This window comes from Lathyrus oleraceus, chromosome 5, assembly GCF_024323335.1.
Source record: "Lathyrus oleraceus cultivar Zhongwan6 chromosome 5, CAAS_Psat_ZW6_1.0, whole genome shotgun sequence".
Lineage (NCBI taxonomy): Eukaryota > Viridiplantae > Streptophyta > Magnoliopsida > Fabales > Fabaceae > Lathyrus > Lathyrus oleraceus.
This window is the reverse complement of record NC_066583.1, coordinates 420729669-420741006: the sequence shown is the minus strand read 5'-3', so window position 1 is coordinate 420741006 and position 11338 is coordinate 420729669. Positions and strand designations below refer to the sequence as shown.

General features: G+C 36.8%; 1 long non-coding RNA gene across 4 annotated transcripts; it reads right to left on the bottom strand.

Moving 5' to 3' along the window:
* Positions 1 to 1068: 1068 nt before the first annotated feature.
* Positions 1069 to 2952, bottom strand: LOC127085182 (uncharacterized). 4 transcript variants are annotated; one of them, XR_007788985.1, is made up of 4 exons: positions 2520 to 2952; positions 2170 to 2401; positions 1723 to 1867; positions 1069 to 1276 (listed from the first exon to the last, which is right to left on the bottom strand). It is a non-coding gene; the product is annotated as an uncharacterized LOC127085182 (long non-coding RNA). The 4 variants fall into 4 exon arrangements; XR_007788986.1 differs by having other exon boundaries at positions 1740 to 1867; XR_007788984.1 differs by having other exon boundaries at positions 1782 to 1867; positions 2520 to 2950.
* Positions 2953 to 11338: the final 8386 nt, after the last annotated feature.

Here is an 11338-nt window from a genome sequence, read left to right as displayed (position 1 = left end):
TTTTGGTTGGTAATAAAAGAAAATACAGTATGATACCATCAAATACGCTTGGTGATCTCTCCCAACGCAAACCCAATGAATGATAGGTGAGGAGGATACCAAGATGTGATCCCAATGAAAATGCCAAGTTATGAGATGACATGAGGGATCTTAGGGTCAAAATTATAGTATTACATCATTCATGTCTCATTCACATGCATCATGCATTCATGTTAGTACAAGCACCGATAGATTCAAAGCTGCTTATCGATTCAAACTAGGGTTCTGTCTAAGGAATGAAGGATTGTTAACCACGTGGAATGCAAACCATAAGCTCATGCTCCCTTAGGTCTCGAGTCTTGGAAATTACATCATGACCCTCTTTTATCCATCTGAAATCCTAATCCTTGTTGTTGTTCTATCATTTGTGGTTATTGGATCCTAAACCCTAATTTAGGAGATGCGCCATGACCTGGCCCTTATAGATCTTGCTTAAAATCATCTGATCCCTTGAGGACTACCTCATACCCTAATTCGTGCCTCCCAGTTGACTTTGGTCAGCTATTGACTTTTTGGTCAACCATTTCAATTATGGTCTTTCGAAACTCAACTTGGCTTATTTATATACCATTTCCATATCATAATCATAATATCATAATCATAATTAGGTTTTGTAGATGACATCGATTATGTTCCTTTCTATTGATTTGTTTCTATTCACATCAATAAAGTGACGAGAAACAAGTGACGAGAAACAAGGGTGTTTAAAGCTTCCATGTTCTTGTTCATGTATGCACCATGTTGAACTCACTTTCAATTTCCATTAACATTTCAACAAGTTAACTCTTAATTAACATTTTGACCTTTTTTTTTATTATTCAAAATCATAATTAATTCACCATAAATCCACATGGTTAAATCATATTTTACAATAATGTCAAGACTTTTTCAATCACAACTTTTAATTCAAATAAATTTTCAATACAACTTCCCATTTCAAACCAAAGCATTTAAGTCATTTGACTCTATAGATATCCATTTAATTTGCAATTAACATAGGGATCCATATTCAAAACAAATTTTAGAAACTTTCTTCAAAACCAACTCAAATAATATTTTTAAAACCAATTTGGTTTCACATAAGGAACATCTTTGTATGTTTCAAATTCTTAAAATTCCGTATACAACTACTATTACATCATCAAGAAAATTACACAATCTAACATCTACCCCTAAACCATCATCTTAATCGTCAAGTCTTGGTATCCTTGATCATATCCATTTGCCATGCCATGACCTGTAAAAACACATATAACACCATTATATCACCAAGCATAACTTTGTTCAATGCATATCACTTCTCAACACAAAATCAAGCCAAGCAAGTCATGAATAATTGAATCTCTAACATTCATTGTTATTACTCATCTCAATTTATTGAAAACATAACATTTTCTAATTAGTCAATACCTTAATTTAACTAATACATAACATGTCCATTTAGTTCCTAACATATGAGCCAACATTCAATCGATTCAAATAATACCCTACACACAATGTCAATAATCCATCCATTTCAATCTAACAATTTCCTAACATAAACAATTCATCCTCATATAACCAATTCAATTTAAACATATTTCAACTTAGTTAACCTACTGACATAACAATTGTTTTATCCCATAACGGTTCAGCCACAAAGCAATGTAAAAGAGAACCAAACAAAGCATTGCATTTCAATACCATGATAACAAGCTTACACAGCAGGCAAAATCCAAATCAACCATGAGCAAGTAAACAACCTACAACACGCGAAATCATTTTGCAATGTCCGTAACATTCATCTCAAAAATAGCATTGCCTCAAAACACTGATAACAACAGCAAGCCTGCAAGTGCATATAATTAAGCAATTAACATCCAAAACAAAATGGAGCAAATAATTAACCTAGCAGCAACAGGGTATAATTGGATTTTCATTTTCCCTCTAACCATATTTCATTCCCAGCTGACTTATTTAACATCAATTAACAAAAATTTCAACTAACCTATAACTAATCCTAACAGAGGAATTTAACAGAATTGAAACTAACTAAATCTTAATTTCTAACTGACAGTTCCTTTGAGCTGAATTTGGTATCAATCTCAAGGACATTCCTAACCACCAACTCAAAATGCTATAAAAACTCACCAGACTGAGATTCTGTGTTCTCGGCAGAAAACTTCATTCTCCATTTTGCTTCACCTTCATCTTCCCGCTTCAAATCCTTCACGTTCATCTTCCTGCTTCACAATCTTCACTCTTCATCCAAAATTCAAATCCTTGAAATCTTCACTCTTCATCCATGCACAAGGGTTTTTCACTCTCTATATTCTTCTTCAATCACTCTTAACTCCCAAAGTCTCACGATTCGTAATAATCTCTGCATATGCACAGCAAAAACAAGAACGTTACAACAACATCACAAAGCGGAGAAGAAGAAGAGAAGAAGATCCAGACATGATTTGTAATTTGAGTAAAGGAATCAAGAGTCACGTTACCTGAGGAGACGAATCTCTGGAGTTCTTTAGAAAAACGCCACTTCTGAAGAGCCGTCGGAGCTACTCAGGCAGGTAAATAATCCTCCGCTTCTTCATTCGATTGGATCCTGAATCTCCACCGCAATTTAGTTTTGAGCTTCAGGATTTAAAGCCCTACCCTCGTAGGTTTCGATTCCCTCACGACATCATATGATTTCTTTTGATATGAAAATTTAGGGTTTATTTGGGATTTTTCTTCAATTCGGGCTTAGGGAAAGGAATCAGATGGAAGCGGTGTGAGATCGAGATAGAGTGAGAAAGTATGAGTGTTTTGATGTAACATTTTGAGGGTTAGGTCATCCACCGCCGCCGGTGTCAAGTTCCAGCGCGGAGGAGGGGTTGTTTCTCAGGAGAAGCAAATGAAGAACATTTTGCTCTGAGCGTATTGTCCCCGTTTTGAGTGGAGGATCCATGGAACTCATACATGGCTTGGGCCTTGGAATCCCTTGGGCCCATTTATTTTACTCAACGTACCCTCTGCTCCAGATCGCACCCCATTCTGACTTGGCTGGTGATTATGGGCTTCAAGCCCAAATATTGCTATTTGCACCCTGCACAAGTGTGCCATCCCTTTTTATTTGGTAGCAAATCATGGACTTTAGGCCCAATAATCTCTTATTGCACCTGGTTTTCAGACCCACACCCTTGGTGCTATGCTCGTTAACTTAACCTTAATTAATTTGTTTAATTAGCTTAACCAATTCTAATTAATTTAGGATTTGAGTCCAGTTTTGTATGCTAATGGTGATTAAGGTGATTATTTGTAAGCATTAAAATTTATATGATTAATTGTAATTGGCTATTTGTGAGGTTAATTAGATAATGATGATTTGTAGAAATAATTGTAACTAATCGATTAATTGTTATCTTTAGAAAAAAAAAATTTGTTAAATTAAACTTAGCCTAATTCCATTCTCATCACATATTCATGAATGATTTTTAATTGACTAATTGGTTTTACATAATTTGATTTAATTTCATTTTATGAAATGACCATTTTGCCCTTAGGGCTTAAAATCTTGATTTATAATACATGTTCCCCTAGTTTATGGTTTTAACCAGAATTGTCTGATTTATTTAGGATTTATTATTGTACATAGCTCAACTATTATTTCAATCCCACTGATTAGTGTTGACCAAAGGACACTTTGGTCGACCAAATCCTTTGTAATTGTGTTGTAAGCCCCAAGCCCATTCAAGTGATCAAAAGACCCTTGATCACTTTATATGTCAAGTTCATTACGCTTAAGCTATTGCGGATATGCTGAATCTCAGGAGCTTAAGACCTTAAGGTTCAAAGGCAAGATCAAGACTTCAAGTCAACATCAGTCAATCATAGCTAGCAAAGTGGACTACTTCTCAAGCATTGCAAGGGTATCAACACTTGAGGATCACAATTCAAAGTGTGTGGCACGAGCCTTAAGCAATATAGAATGGATGAGAGTGGAGAATTCCATTAACTCATTCTGAATATCCTTGGGTATGAGACGTTTGACTCGGTTTCTCATTGTATTCACCTCTATTCATAGACTTTAGCACAATTTGAATTACATGATTATCAAGTCTTCTTCTACAATAAGTAACACTACATCAATAAGATCAACACACATGATCTCCTATCAACAACTTGTCAATTTTGATTCGAGTTGCACGCTATGAGCCTTAAGAAACAAAGAATGTTGAGAGTGGAGAATTCCTATCCTTGTCTAGGATATCCTTGGGTACGAGACGCATGACCCAGTTGCTCAAGGTATTCTCCTTTATTCATAGACTTCATTGCAATTTGAATCACACAATTGACAAGTCTTCTTCTTCAAGCAAGCATCAATCATTCAAACACTTCAATAATGGAACACCTTTGCTATTAGCAATTTGTGGTTGTACACACTCTTTCATTCAATTCTTTGCCTTGAAAGGTGATAAATATTGGCTCTTATTTTTCGCCCTGTAAGGTGATAAACCTTAGCACTTGTTCCTTGCCTTGAGAGGTGTTAAACCTTGGAAATTCAATTATTTGCCTTGAGAGGTGTTAAACTGTGGCTATTCAATTCACGTCTTTGCCATGAGAGTTATGGACTCTAGCATTTATTTCTCTTTACCCTGTAAGGTGATAAACATTGGCAGTCTAATTCGGTTCATTGCCTTGAGAGGTGGTAAGCCTTGGCTATTCAATTAAGCTCTTTTCCCTGAGAGTCATGGACTTTAGCATTTGTTTCTCTTCGACTTGTAAGGTGATAAACCTTGGCAGATCAGTTCCTCGACATAATCAATTATAAACTCTGGTAGTGATACCTTGCCTAGAAGGTTGTGAACCTTGGGACTCCTTTTTCAGCCTTGAAAGGTTGTGTACCTTGGAAAGTCAATATGGTTTCCTTTTGTTTCAGTCGTAGTAGGCTGAACTACGAAAGCTCTGACTTTCTCATTGCACGGTGAGAATACGTAGGCAGGAGAATTCAGATCTCCGTGAGCTACCTTATTTGTTAACACTTCATTCTTCATTCCTCAATCAATACCATCTTTTTGAGATCAAATATACTTCTCCTTGGACTTCATGAACATCCTTTTAGGACGATATAACAAAAGTCCACCTTGTGAATCAAGATTTGTTTGGATCATACCCAGGCATTTGATTCATTCTTTTTGGCTAAGACGTCGATTTAATCTTTGGTTCAAATTTCACTCTCCATTTGTGTGTTCCCTTGATACCATTCTATTGGTGCAATTTATATTTTTCATCACTTTCAATCTCTCTTTGTTCTCATGGTTCCACGAACTATGATTGCTCTGACTTTCTCATTGCACGGTGAGAATACGTAGGCACGAGGATTCGAATCCTTCGCGAGCATACTTATTTATTCCTCTCGCCTTAGGGCACCATTCATATCTTTCACAATCCATTATCTATCTTCAATCATTGAACCGTTCACCCTAGTGACGTATCATTTCTTTGAAAACGAAATACAGTTTTCTTTGGAATTCCATATACACCCTTTTAGGACCATATAGTGGCAATCCGCATTTGTACCTAGAGTTGTTTGACTCGTACCTAGACATTTAATTCCTTCTTTTTGGCTAATACGTTGTTTCCCTCTAGGGTACAAATTCTATTTCTCCTATGGATTCCAATGTATACCTTTAACTTTGGTTTCAAATGATACCTCTTTAATCACTTGTTACCAAATATTCATTTATGTGACTTTGGTCATTCATTCCATTCATCTCCATGATGCATTCATATTCTACCTTCATTCACTTCATGTGATATACCTTATCTTTGAGCCAAATACACTAATATCCTTTGAGCTCTATTTATTATTTCCTTGTGAACCAAGAGTTGTTTGGATCATACCCAAACACTTAATTCTCATTGTTTTCGGCTATACCATATATTGGCAGACGCTGCCGACTAGTCCACATATTGGTAAACACCAGTTTTACTCGTGGGTTCATATTTAACCCCTTTTGGAGTTCAAACAACATTACCTTTTGGTTCATATCATACTTGTTATCACTCTTCTTTTCATCTCCCGTTATTAGTTCTATGAACCACGGAGCTCTGAATTCCTTATTGCACTATGAGGATACGTAGTCATGAGGGCCCTAATCCTCACCAAGCACTCTATCTATTTCTTTCCTTTTGCTTTATTCTTTCGTGAGTAATATTTAGATATAACACCCATTCGAGCAAGAACAATCAAAATGGTTCCCATGGAGTACCATGGATGTTAGGGGTGATAATACCTTCCCCTTGCATAGTCGGCTTCCTTACCCAACATATCTCTTTCCCTCGGGTTTTATCGATGTTTTCCCTTTCCTCCAGGAACTTCCTTACCCAACATATCTCATGGAACCATGAAAACAAAGAAAGATATTTGGTTGGATTGCCAAGAGGCAAAGCAAATTTCTTAAAAAGAAAGAGTGTGGTATTAACCAATGAGTGGTATTTAGCCCAAAGTGGCAATTTATAGATGATTGGCCTACACAGAGAGGATTTACAAGGCAACAAAGATTCATCTAAACACGAGAGGTCTTATAAGACGAGTGTCATACCCTGATTTGGTCCTGAAAATTTTCCCAATCAATCATTCATTTGCATTGTTCCCCATGACCATTTCATCTGGTCATGAGGCAACCCCCCCCCCCCCCCCCCCCCAACGGTCTTTATTTAGACTTGCTATCACTTTCCATTCCATAACTATTAGATTTTTACCTTTCCATCTGGCCTTAGATGTTTGATATCTTTTGATAAAATCAGGTGGAATCTCATGATTTTCGTTCTTGTGACCAATTTCAATACATGTTTTGTCTCTCTCATAGGACATCATTTTCCCTTTCGTTCTTAATTCAAGGAGATTTCTTCCATATTCACCATTTCATATTTCTATATGTCATATGCAAGTTTGCATTCACACTTCTTCATTCACATTGGAAAACTTCCATTCATTCATACATATACTCATTCATATTTCAATTACTTCATTCATTTTTACAACACCCACTCACTCACAACCGTCATTTTCATGGCAAGTGAATTAACTCATAACCTTTAAATATCACCACTTGAATACATGAAGTCCATAAGATACAAAGAAAGATTTTTGACTTGCTATGAGAGACGCTAATTTTTCATTCACAACAATGTTATATTCTTTACAAATCATAAGTCTGACCGAAGCATACCTAATTTACAAAAAATTGGCACTCGAATTTTTATTACAAGAAGGGAGATTACATTTGTTTTAGTGATAAATCTGTTTGGATCTAGTCTTGAAGAACTTTTAACTTTTGTACTAGAAAGTTATCACTAAAGACAGTTCTTATGCTTGCTGATTAACTGTATTGAGTTCATTCATGAGAAATCATTTCTACACGGAAGTGTCAAACCGGATAATTTTCTAAGGGAGTTAAGTAAGCGGGCAAGACAAATGTTGTTGTGTCATTTTCATGTGAATTTGTAACTTCAAGGTCTCAGAAAGCTTAGTCTTCATAACAACCACTAGTTCAATCCCTTCATCTTTAGGACTTCTCGTTAATCTAAGAGGAGTTCAGCTCTTTAACAACAGGAACAATCCCTGAGAGTTTTGGAAATTCCACTAAGCTTTATTGGCTTAACTTGAGCTTCAATTCTTTGTCTGGTTCAATACCAACTAGCTTAACTAGTTTGAATTCTCTCACTTTTATGTCCCTTCAACATAATAATCTCTCTGGTCCTGTTCCAACTTTATTAGCAAGGAAATTTAACTCAAGCTCATTTGTGGGAAGTGTTCAACTATGTGGTTATAGTCCTTCAACTCAATGTTCCTCTCCGGCTCCTTCCGAAGGAGAAGGTGCACCTTCTGAAGTATCGAAATATCGGCATCATAAGAAACTTGGTACTAAAGACATAATCCTCCTTTGTAGCAGGAGTGTTACTTGTAGTCCTGATAATAGTGTGCTGTATTCTGCTTTTCTACCTGTTCCGGAAGAGAAAAACATCGAATGACGAAGAGGGGCACGTTACTGCGATATCAGCAGCGGCTTCTGCCAGGACAGGAAAAGGAGTCCCTCCTATCGGCGGAGAAGTTGAAGTGGGCGGTGATGCGGGAGGAAAACTAGTACATTTTGATGGACCGCTCACTTTCACGGCCGACAATCTCTTGTGGGCAACTGCTGAGATAATGGGAAAGAGCACCTATGGAACAATGTATAAGGCAACATTAGAAGATTGTAGTCAAGCTGCAGTGAAAAGATTGAAAAAAAATCACTAAGAATCAGAGAGAATTTGAATATGAAGTTAGTGTTCTAGGAGAAATCCAACACAACAGTTGTGTAATAAACCATCCACCAGTCATGCCCAATTCAATAACTACATGCAACAAAACAACATCAATTCCAATCCACTCAATGCACCAAACCTGCAACATGCTAACTTCAAGCCACTCAACAACAACAGCTACGACAATGCAATATCAACACAAAACATCATAATGCAAACAAGCTTAATACATTGCAAAAAACACAATTTCTACTCATTTGCTCATATTTTACTGTAGTAAGAAATACACTAACATGGCAAGGTAGTAAAAATCCACAACAACAAAAACCAAGAAAACATTTGCACAAGAAAAGTAAAAGGTACAATTTACTTTTTCAGAACAAAACACCAAAATAGGGTAGACAAACTAGCAGCACAACAAGCACTAACAAGTCCAATATCCCTTTGCTCTCGTCTGCCGATTCAAAAACCCTAGCAGTATGACTATAAAAGAAGGAATATTTTCGACATAAGAGGAGGAGGAGCCACTACTGTTAAAAAAAAGGGGAGAAAAACCAAAAATTCTAAAAGGAAGGCAAACATAGAATCCGCGATTCCTTTGAAGAGACAGCATTAGAGCTTCATCTCGACGTTTTTTGGAACGAGACCTCTACCAAAAGTGGAGCACGCGAGCGGATACACGCAGAAGGCAAATCGACCGACGAGGGGGAATTTGAAAGAAGGATCCAAGCGTTACCTTTCCCACCGTTGTTGGTCTCGTCGTGACCGGTAAGTCCCTCATCGCATCACGCTGTGGGTTCTCGGTTTAATCTCAACCGATAACGGCCCATCTCTTTGACCATAGAATAGACGAGAATGTAGGTTCCGTTTTGGGTTTTATTTTCATTCTTTTCAGTTGAGCTTCGTTTCCGTCATCTTTGTTGGTCGTGTTATTTTTGTTTACAGTTGGTTTTCCTCAAGATGGAAATATTTGATTTTCCTCGTCTCTGAGAATAGTTTGGTTCTATTGAAGGAAAGAGACGAATGTTTTTGTTGTTCGTTGTTGTTCTTCTTCAAATAATGTTCCTTATAATTATATTTTTAATATACATTTAAAAGCTCATTTGCTGAAAGTTCGGTTACCGTGCCATTGAAGCTTTTGTGGCTTTTCATTACAGCAACCTTTCATTAATGCTGCCAGCTAATGCTAGCGTTAGACACCATTTGTTGTCCTCACCTTATAGCCATGCAGATAGGGTTATCTTTTGGTCTCCCTTGCTTACTTCCACATCGGCCAACTTGTGAAGTGGATATCCGTTGACCCGAGTCCATTTGGTCCATAGTCTGGATTGGGCTTTTGTATCGATTTGTATCCAGCGGCCCGTAAGGGGGCCCCTTTGGTTTTTTTTCGTTAGTTTTTAGACGACTCCCTTTTGATTTTTATTTGGCTGTAGCTTAACAGCTTGTGGCTCTTGGCCGGGTGGGTATGAAGCTTCTTTGCTCCCTCCTTGGTCGCGGGTTCAACACTTGCATATGGCAGAGTCTGTTTTGATAACCATTTATTTTCCACTCCTTTATTTGCTTCCTCTTTGATGTAAAGGGATGTAGTTTTTTTTCATTGAGCTTATTTCTTCGGCTTGTAATTAGGTCATGGGTTTGATCCTTGTACAACCCATTTTTTTATGTTTATTTTTAATCCTTTTTATATTTTATTGTCATTTCTCCGATGCTCATTGATTGTAATGTTTGTCCTTGATTTATTTTGTTGGTTAAACATCGATTTTTAATCTATGGATTCGGTAATTCTCATGTTGTTTATCCATGATTATTTTTTATCGATACATCGATAGTATTTCACCGGGTTTTGATTAATCACATATGACATTTCAATTATTGTCATTATGCGCAAACCGACTTTGAGCATATTATCTAGGTTTTTTTATTTGCTTTTCAATTTCCATTTGCCTTGCATGTTCTTGCGTTATGTGACTTTGATTCGCATCATCGCATACCGATTTTTATCCGTGCACGTCCCGATTTTACTTCTTTCAATTTAATGTATTGTAAATACAACTTGTTGTGTTGTTTACTTTCTTTATATGGGTTACTCTTGGGCCTTCTTGCAATGAGACCATCCCCTCGCACATACACTCATACATTGCAATGCTTGTTGGTTGGGCCCGATTTAATTATTTCAATATCTTGAATCCTCATTCAACAAAATGTACCCACACTCCCATGATGTGTAATAATTTTACTATTTTATTTCTTTATTTGCTTGACTGTTTAGCTAGCTACTAACACAAGAATAAAATCAACCATTTCTAAAAGATAAAAAATAAACACTCGTTCCAACGTCGGGTGTTTTTCTCAAATCCATCCATTTCTATTCATCCATTTCTACCCATTCCCTTCCTTTCAAACCACTTCATTTCAAATCTTTCTCAATCACTCATCAAATGCTTGATCCAACGTCAAGCCACTTTCACAATAAAAACTCAAAAAAACTTAATTCATATTTAAGACCTTTTCAATGAAGATGGAAATGGAACGTGGTGGATGCCATGCACTCCTGAGACTAGGGTTCAAGATGGATGTCTCGCCTATCTTATCTCTCGCCATCCTCCAAATCTACCTATTCTGTTCCTCTCAACTTTCATTCAAAGTTCTCTTAAAACGTCCATCAAATGCTTGATCCAACGTCAAGCCATTTTCATAATAAAACTCCAAAACACCTAATGCCTATCAAACACTTTTAAATAAAGATGGAAATGGAACATGGTGGATACCATGCACTATTGAGATTAAGATTCAATATGGATGCCTCGCCTATCTTAGCTCTCGTCATCATCCAAAATTACCAACACGGTTTTGTCAAACCCTTTTCTCAATCAAATCTCAAAAACATATAAATATATCAAACCTTTTCGCAAAGAAGATGGAAATGGAACGTGGTGGATACGATGCATTCCTGAGACTAGGATTCGAGATGGATATCTCGCCCATCCAAGTTCTCGCCATTACTCAAAACAAATCCAAACCAATC